The sequence below is a fragment of the Haematobia irritans genome, chromosome 1 (genome assembly GCF_050003625.1).
Source record: "Haematobia irritans isolate KBUSLIRL chromosome 1, ASM5000362v1, whole genome shotgun sequence".
In the NCBI taxonomy this organism is placed as follows: Eukaryota; Metazoa; Arthropoda; class Insecta; order Diptera; family Muscidae; genus Haematobia; species Haematobia irritans.
The window spans coordinates 184,095,831-184,104,814 of NC_134397.1; the positions used below are offsets into that span (position 1 = coordinate 184,095,831).

General features: G+C 29.2%; 1 protein-coding gene across 3 annotated transcripts in view; it reads right to left on the reverse strand.

The window, feature by feature from the left end:
- foxo (forkhead box, sub-group O) overlaps nucleotides 1–6,724 on the reverse strand; it is a 229,293-nt gene extending 222,569 nt beyond the window's left edge. The window contains exons 1-2 of one of the 3 annotated variants that reach the window (XM_075292276.1): nucleotides 6,614–6,724; nucleotides 4,092–4,658 (exon numbers count right to left, since the gene is read on the reverse strand). The gene's annotated coding sequence lies outside the window, so the exon portion shown is untranslated. The other 2 variants (XM_075292274.1, XM_075292275.1) reach the window with 2 other exon arrangements.
- Nucleotides 6,725–8,984: the final 2,260 nt, after the last annotated feature.

Here is an 8,984-nt window from a genome sequence, read left to right on the forward strand (position 1 = left end):
TTTGTTAAAATTATTTCTATAGAAAATTTTGTCAACATTTTATTTCCATGGAAAATTTTGTAAAAATTTCATATCTACAGAATTTTTCCAAAATTTTATTTATAGGAGATTGTGCCAAGATATTATTTCTATAGAAATGTTTGTTAAAATTATTTCTATAGAAAATTTTGTCAAAATTTTATTTCTATAGACAATTTTGTCAAAATTTTATTTCTATATAAAAATTTGTCAACATTTTATTTCTATAGAAAATTTTGTTAAAATTATTTCTATAGAAAATTTTGTCAACATTTTATTTCTATGGAAAATTTTGTAAGAATTTCATATCTACAGAATTTTTCCAAAATTTTATTTCTATAGGAGATTGTGCCAAGATATTATTTCTATAGAAATGTTTGTTAAAATTATTTCTATAGAAAATTTTGTCAAAATTTTATTTCTATAGAAAATTTTGTCAAAATTTTATTTCTATAGAAAATTTTGTCAAAATTTTATTTCTATAGAAAATTTTGTTAAAATTATTTCTATAAAAAATTTTGTTAAAATTATTTCTATAGAAAAATTTTTTTAAATTATTTCTATAGAAAATTTTGTTAAAATTATTTCTATAGAAAATTTTGTCAACATTTTATTTCTATCGAAAATTTTGTAAGAATTTCATATCTACAGAATTTTACCAAAATTTTATTTCTATAGGAGATTGTGCCAAGATATTATTTCTATAGAAATGTTTGTTAAAATTATTTCTATAGAAAATTTTGTCAAAATTTTATTTCTATAGAAAATTTTGTCACAATTTTATTTCTATAGAAAATTTTGTCAAAATTTTATTTCTATATAAAAGTTTGTCAACATTTTATATCTATAGAAAATTTTGTTAAAATTATTTCTATAGAAAAATTTGTCAACATTTTATTTCTATAGAAAAATTTGTCAACATTTTATTTCTATAGAAAATTTTGTTAAAATTATTTCTATAGAAAAATTTTTCAAAATTTTATTTCTATAGAAATTTTTGTCAAAATTTAATTCCTATAGAAATTTTTGTCAAAATTTTATTTCTATAGAAATATTTGTCAACATTTTATTTCTATAGAAAATTTTGTTAAAATTATTTCTATAGAAAATTTTGTCAACAGTTTATTTCTATAGATAAATTTGTCAACATTTTATTTCTATAGAAAAATTTGTCAACATTTTATTTCTATAGAAAATTTTGTTAAAATTATTTCTATAGAAAATGTTTCCAAAATTTTATTTCTATAGAAATTTTTGTCAAAATTTTATTCCTATAGAAATTTTTCAAAATTGTTTTTCTATAGAAAACTTTGTGAAAATTTTCGTTCCATAGAAAACTTTGTCAAAATTTTATTTCTATAGAAAATTTTGTCAAAATTTTATTCCTATAGACATTTTAAACCAAATTTTATTTCTATAGATTTTTTTTTTAATTTTATCTCTATAAAAAAATTTATTATTTCTATAGAAGATTTTGCCAAGATTTTATTTATACAAATTTTGTGAAAATTTTATTTTGTAATAAAAAAAAAAAATAAATTGTCAAAATTTTATTTCTATAAAAAATTTTGTCAAAATGTTATTTCTATCGAAAATTTTGTCAAAATTTTATTTCTAAAGAAAATTTTGTTCAAATTTGATTTCTATAGAAAAATTTGTCAAAATTTGATTTCTATAGAAAATTTTTATAAAATTTTATTTTTAGAAAAAAATTTTGCCAAATTTTAGAAATTTGATGCCTAGAGGCAATTTGTGAGGTACTACTTAGTTAGGGAGGAATATTCTCTATCTACCAAAATATTAAGAATTCTACCAATCTACCAACACTGAAAAAAATATTGTCGTGAGGTCAAAGATTTCATGTCTTTAAAATACGAATGCAAATTTTGCTTAGCATAGAAGACGCTTTTCTCTAATATAAAGTTTTTTTCCTTGTCCAAAAGTCGATAAAATTTTCAATGAAGTCGTATTGTATAATTAAGTGATTTGACTTAAAACTGGGTATCATAACATGAAAGAAAGATTTGTTGGGCTAAGGTCAATTGACTTTAATAATTAAGAAAAATTCTTTAAATTTAATGAAATTGTCTTTAAATTTGTGAGGTACTACTTAGTTAGGGAGGAATATTCTCTATCTACCAAAATATTAAGAATTCTACCAATCTACCAACACTGAAAAAAATATTGTCGTGAGGTCAAAGATTTCATGTCTTTAAAATACGAATGCAAATTTTGCATAGCATAAAAGACGCATTTCTCTAATATAAAGTTTTTTTTCTTTCAAAAGTCGATAAACTTTTCAATGAAGTCGCATTGTATAATTAAGTGATTTGACTTAAAACTGGGTATCATAACATGAAAGAAAAAATGTTTGGGCTAAGGTCAACTTGACTTTAATAATTAAGAAAAATTCTTTAAATTTAATGAAATTGTCTTTAAATTTGTTGTCTTTTTGCATCTTGACTACAAAGACAAAAATCGTTCAAATATAGGACATGTTTTTCAATACTTTATTTTAAAGACGTTGTTTACTTGAAATATACCATAATTTCTACTGGAAATCGAGTCTTAATTTGGAAAATAAAGTTATCGTTAACTCGTTTCTAAAGGACTTTTATAGCATATGAAGAAAAAAGCTGAAAAAGCGAAAAATTAAAATTTCCTTCCTAGAAGCAAGTACACAAAACCTAAATTTAAAAGAGAATTGTGTCTTAAAAGTATCCTTATTTGTATTCTCCGCTTCTTTGGCTCGGAATCAATACCAAATTTTTTACAGTAAAGACAAAATCTTTGGAACAGGGCATGTTTTTTTTTCAATGAAACAGTAAAAAATCTACAATTTATGGTAGAATTCTATCAACTGTGACAATCGTGAGTTAGATTTCAACAGACGGACAGATATCCCTAGATAGATTTAGAATTTCGAAATTGCCTGAAACTAGAAGTACACTTCTCCACTTTATGTCTAGTTCGCATTCGTGAATTGGGTTAACATATTCCAAAGTTTTGGTCTCGAGTCACATGTAAAGCCTTATATCATCTAATTTTATTGAACGCTTGCATGAGGAATTTAAGATTTATCTAGAAATCAACAAACAATTGTTCTTAAAGATCCAAAATCTAATATAGTGTCAAATTTTAAAATTATCTTTTTTCACGTTAAAATTGTAAATGATTTTCCTAATGGAGTATATTACACCATATCCACATGTAATTCTATATATTTTGCTGTAATCCAATAAGATTTTTTTCATTGCGGATCAATGGTGGTGGACATTTAAGGGCGAATTCGTTTCGGAAAAAATGTATTGCCTTGGTGTTACAATACTTTGTCATTCATTGTATTTTCTACCCATATGGGAGCCACCGTGGTGCAATGGTTAGCATGCCCGCCTTGCATACACAAGGTCGTGGGTTCGATTCCTGCTTCGACCGAACACCAAAAAGTTTTTCAGCGATGGATTATCGTAACTCAGTAATGCTGGTGACATTTCTGAGGGTTTCAAAGCTTCTCTAAGTGGTTTCACTGCAATGTGGAACGCCGTTCGGACTCGGCTATAAAAAGGAGGTCCCTTGTCATTGAGCTTAACATGGAATCGGGCAGCACTCAGTGAAGTTCACCTGGTGGCAGCCTGATACATCGGGCTGCCACCTAACCTAACATAACCTACCCAAAGGATAGTTGCATTCCAAAGTTATTGTTAATTCATAATATTGTGAAGGGTCCTGTATCCAAATGCTATGACAGCGACCTTCATATTTTACGATAAACTTCGAGAATGTTTCACCTCTTTTCGAATCGACATTGCCATAAGATTACGGTCGTCTATGTATACTTGTTTATTGAATCGACTTTTAAAGATAAACTCGTTCTATTTAAATCGCTCCAAAATAATTCCCATATAAAAATTGTTATATAAATAAAATTTAAAGTTAATTTGCTTTCTGAAAATAATTTTAATAAAGTCTGCCTCTATGATTCGTAATCATTATCAAAATATGTGGATAATTGTTTTGTGAGTATACAATTTACAATTTTAGCATTTTTTTATATTCACTACAGTAAAACTTACCTTTATAAGATCCAACAAATCCAAAAAAAAGGTCAATTTGTTTTAAAGCTGTTGCAAAAATCTGTGTTGGCGGTAAAGTTGTTTATATTTTTCTAATTGTTGTTCTTAACAGGTTAATTTAGTAGAGCAGTTTTGCGTATTATTTACGTTCGGAGAGAGAGAGAGAGGGGGAGAGTATTTGGGAACAGTTATAAATTACAAATTGTGCGTTTGTAATGATTTTTTATTTATTATTTATTTATTATTGTTTTGTTTTGTTTTTGTTAATAATTCTGGTTATTAATCGCAAAATTTGGTAATAGAAATAACGTTTATTTAAAGTTTTAGTTCATGAGAACTACCACTACGCGTGCCGAAACGTACTTGGATTTATTTATTTTATTTGTTTTGGTTCTTTTGAGGTTGAAGTATTAGGATTTCATGCTTTTCTTAATATATATTTTTAAATCATTTTATTAATTTTATACAATTTTGTTGTTGATATTTCTCTCTGCACTTTGAAGACTTTTGTTGTGAGATTTGGCGTTTTGTATATATTTTTTGTAAATTTTTCTAGGTTAGCAATCACTGGAAATATTAAAATATAAAAATAATTATAATTTTATTGTTAAGAATTGTTATTTTGTAATGTTTTAATTTGTTTTATTGAATATATAAAATGTGTATTGTGGTATTGAAATCTTATTTCTGCACATTTTTTTTTTTAAATTTTGTTATTTAGGATTTTTGAGTTTTTAATTTGATTTTTTTATAGTTTTTATTTATTAAAATAACAAGTTTTTTTAGTTTTGTATATTATTATTTATTTTGTTTTCTGTTTTTTTGATATATTATTCCTTATAAATTTTTAAAATCAACATTTTCTCTCTTTAAGATGAAAGCAAATAACACAAAAACAAAAAAAAATTAAAAACGAATTTAATAAATAATAAACAAATGAATTAAAATAGAATGTAAAAAAAATACACTTGTTGAATTTTTTTTTTATTTTGTTTTCTTCATATTTTTATTGCTGCGATTGTTACGCTAGCCAAAATGATGATAATGATGTTGATATTTGTTGCTGTAGTTATTATGAGACGTAATATAATGGTAGTGATAGAGGAGATCTCCTATACTCTCCGAGAAATGTGAGAGTGGTATTTAAACAAAACAATAAAACAACAAGAACAGCAACAGCAACACAGAGAGAGGAAGACTAGGAGAATATACAAATTAGCGAATCATTATCAACGAATAAAAAAGCTTTCATTTTCGTCTCTCAACGATTGCCTAAAGAAACGATCAGCACTACTACATATTCCCCATATAATGGTGGGGGATAAACACAAACACACATACTCTTATAGATGATATTGGTTAGAATGGGGGGGGGGGGGGTAAGAACAAGCATACTAGGTATGATTTGATTATATTTTTTCTATTTTTTTTACACAATCACGTAACAAAAAATCAAAAGAAACTCACAAATCAAAACAAATGCAAAGAAAATATTCCGTCTTTGGAATTTCACACAAAAATAAAAAATGAATAAAGATAAGAGCATCAATCTTCTTGGGATTTTTTTACACTTTACTTCAAATTCCCCCAATTTTTGTGTGGAACACTCTTTTTTTCGTTACTCTCGCAAACACACACTCACTAGTTTATTGTAAACGAGAAAATCACCATAATCACGATCGTTTTTTGCGTTCTTTTTTTTCAATTTCATCTCGCCCCATACTCACTGACATTTCATTGCTGGGATACGAGTAGTTTAAGTAGTATGGGTTTTATTTTTTTTTCAACTCTTTGTTTCTTGATTTTCTTTTGCGTTTTTTCTTTTTTTCTAGTACTCTAAAATATTTCGTTTTAATATAAAAATTGGTTTAGCCTTATTTTGCCTATGATCTAAAAACACACATACACCGACACTTTCTCACATACATGCGCTCTACATTCAACGATCGATCACTGAAATCTGCTAGCATTTTTACCCTTCCCTCCCACCACTATTCGAGATTCATCGAAAAGTGGAAAGGTGGTTAGAGCGCGCAAATATCACCTCAGATCTTTAACCGTGTATAGACCACACTTCTTTGGGGGGTTATAACATCAACACTGCCGTAAAAGAAACAACAACAAGAACTCAGCAAAAAAAAACGATTTAGATGAAAAATAAACATTGCGGTTTAAAAAAAAAATTAATTAGAAGGAAAAAAGTCTCTTTGTTATTTTTATTATGGTTATTTGATTCTGGCCGTTTTTATCAGCGGGAATATTCCACTTGCTTTCATGAAATTTCTTTTAAGCTTTTAATCAATTTTGCAAAAACAAATTCATTTGGTCTTTTGTTTTTGTGCATTATTTTCTTATTAGATTTTTTATTTTTTTTTTTTAATTCTTTACGTTTTATTCGATCACTTTATGTATTTTTTTGTATTATCAACATCATCATTATCTTCTTGTCATCATCAACACACAAATATGAAAACGAACGACCTCGTGGCTTTTAAGCTCACAACGTGTTATACGGTCTCTACCTGCTTACAACTTGGAGGCGAACTGACAACTGATTCGTTGCTGTTTACTGGCGACTCGATTTAGTGGTTTCAAACAACAAAAACATAACAGGCCGCCGAACAAACCTCCTCACACAAGCGCAAACTTCCCCACTGACGATGGTCACACACATTTCGAATTCAACACACCCATAATGGTGGTGTTATTGTTGTTGCTGTTCCCCAAAGCCAACTCACAGTAATCAGCAGCGCCATACAACGCAACCACCACTCGTATTAGTTGGTCGTTATTTCTCGTTCTTTTTCGTATCCCCCTTCCCCCAAAAAAACAAATCAGTCGTTGTTCATGATGCTCTATCAAGCACATACCATAGCATAAGCACAAATGTGGAGCTCCCCTTCATTAAATATGAAAATAAAAAAGGCCTGCCTTGCAATCTCAACATACCGAAAGAAAATATGAGTTATGTGTTTAAAGAGACCGAGAGAGAGAGAGAGAGAGCTCCACAAAGCAAACAATCTATTGACTATGGTTAAGGGGGAGCCATTGTATTGAAGTTCATTTTCATCAGATTTCATTAAATACAATCCACAGAATATATTCATTTCGATTGAAATAGGAAATTCGAATTACACTGAGAACAAAATGTGGGAATATGGGTTATTTTTTTAAATTTAGGGTAATTTCTTGCGTTCAAATGTGGAAAGTTCGAGTGTTTGAAAATCTTTAAGAGATGACTTTATGAAATAAAGAAAAAATTCAGAAATGTAGGATACTCATAATTGAAATTTGCTTCCATTCGTTAAAATGTCTCTGAAGTAAAACAAATTGTCGTTTATGTAAAGGGAACCTTGTGATATAGCTCCCATATAAACCGATCCCCCGATTTGGGGCCTTTGTCTTCTAGAAACCGTAGTTTTTATTCGATTTGTCTGAAATTGGAAATCTAGAGGTATTTTAGGACCACAAAGACGAGTGTCGAAAATGGTGTATATCGGTCCATGTTTTGCTGTAGCCCCCAATATAGACCGATCTCCCGACTTTACTTCTTGGGCTTCTAGAAACCATAGCTTGTATCCGATTTGCTTGAAATTGGAAATCTAGAGGTATTTTAAGGCCAAAAATAAATGTGTCGAATATGGTGTGTATCGTTCCATGGTTTGGTATATCCCCCATATGGACCGATCTTCCGATTTTATTTCTTGGGCTTCTAGAAACCGTAGTTTTTATCCTATTTGCTTGAAATTTTAAATCTAGAGGTATTTTAGGACCACAAAGACGAGTGTCGAAAATGGTGTATATCGGTCCATGTTTTGCTATAGCCCCTATATAGACCGATCTCCCGACTTTACTTCTTGGGCTTCTAGAAACCATAGCTTTTATCCGATTTGCTTGAAATTTGAAATCTGGAGGTATTTTAAGGCCAAAAATAAATGTGTAGAATATGGTGTGTATCTGTACATGGTTTGGTATAGCCCCCATATAGACCGATCTTCCGATTTTATTTCTTTGGCTTCTAGAAACCGTAGTTTTTATCCTATTTGCTTGAAATTTGAAATCTAGAGGTATTATAGGACAACAAATAGGTGGGTCGAATATGGTGTATATAGGCCCGATCTCCTGATTTGACTTCTTGGGCTTCTAGACATCACAATTTTTATACGATTTACTTGAAATTGAAAATCTAGAGGTATTTTGAGTCCATAAAAAGGTGTACCGACACCACAATTTTTATACGATTTGCCTGAAATTTAAAATCTAGAGGTATTTTGAGTCCATATAAAGGTGTGCCGAATATGTGTATGTATGGTGTATGTCCATGTTTTGGTATAGCCTCCATATAGCCGTACTCCTGATTTGATTTCTTGGGCTTTTAGACACCACAATTTTTATACGATTTACCTGAAATGGAAAATCTAGAGGTATTTTGGGTCTACGCATAAGTACGCCGAAAATGGTGAGTATCGGTTCATGTTTTTGTATTTACCTCATGTGGACCGATCTACAGATTTGACCTCTTAATTGTGTAGACGTCCCAATTTTTATGCGATTTGCCTGAAATTCAAAATCAGGAGGTGTTTGGGGTCCACACGTAAGTAAGCCGAATATGGGGCGTATCGATCGATTTTGATATACCCCCCATAGAGACCGATCTCCCGATTTGACTTCGAGACACTGCAATTTTTATCAGATTAGCCTGAAATTCAAAATTCAGAGCTTTTTTTTCGGTCCGTAAATAGGTGTAGCGAATATGGTGTGGATCGGTCCATGTTTTAGCTCTCATGTATTAAGACTACCGATTTCAATGTTGGTATATATGTTTGCTTGGCAGAGTATCTGTCATAAAATCCACCATTTGAATATTACAAATATTTCTCTTACATTTTTTGA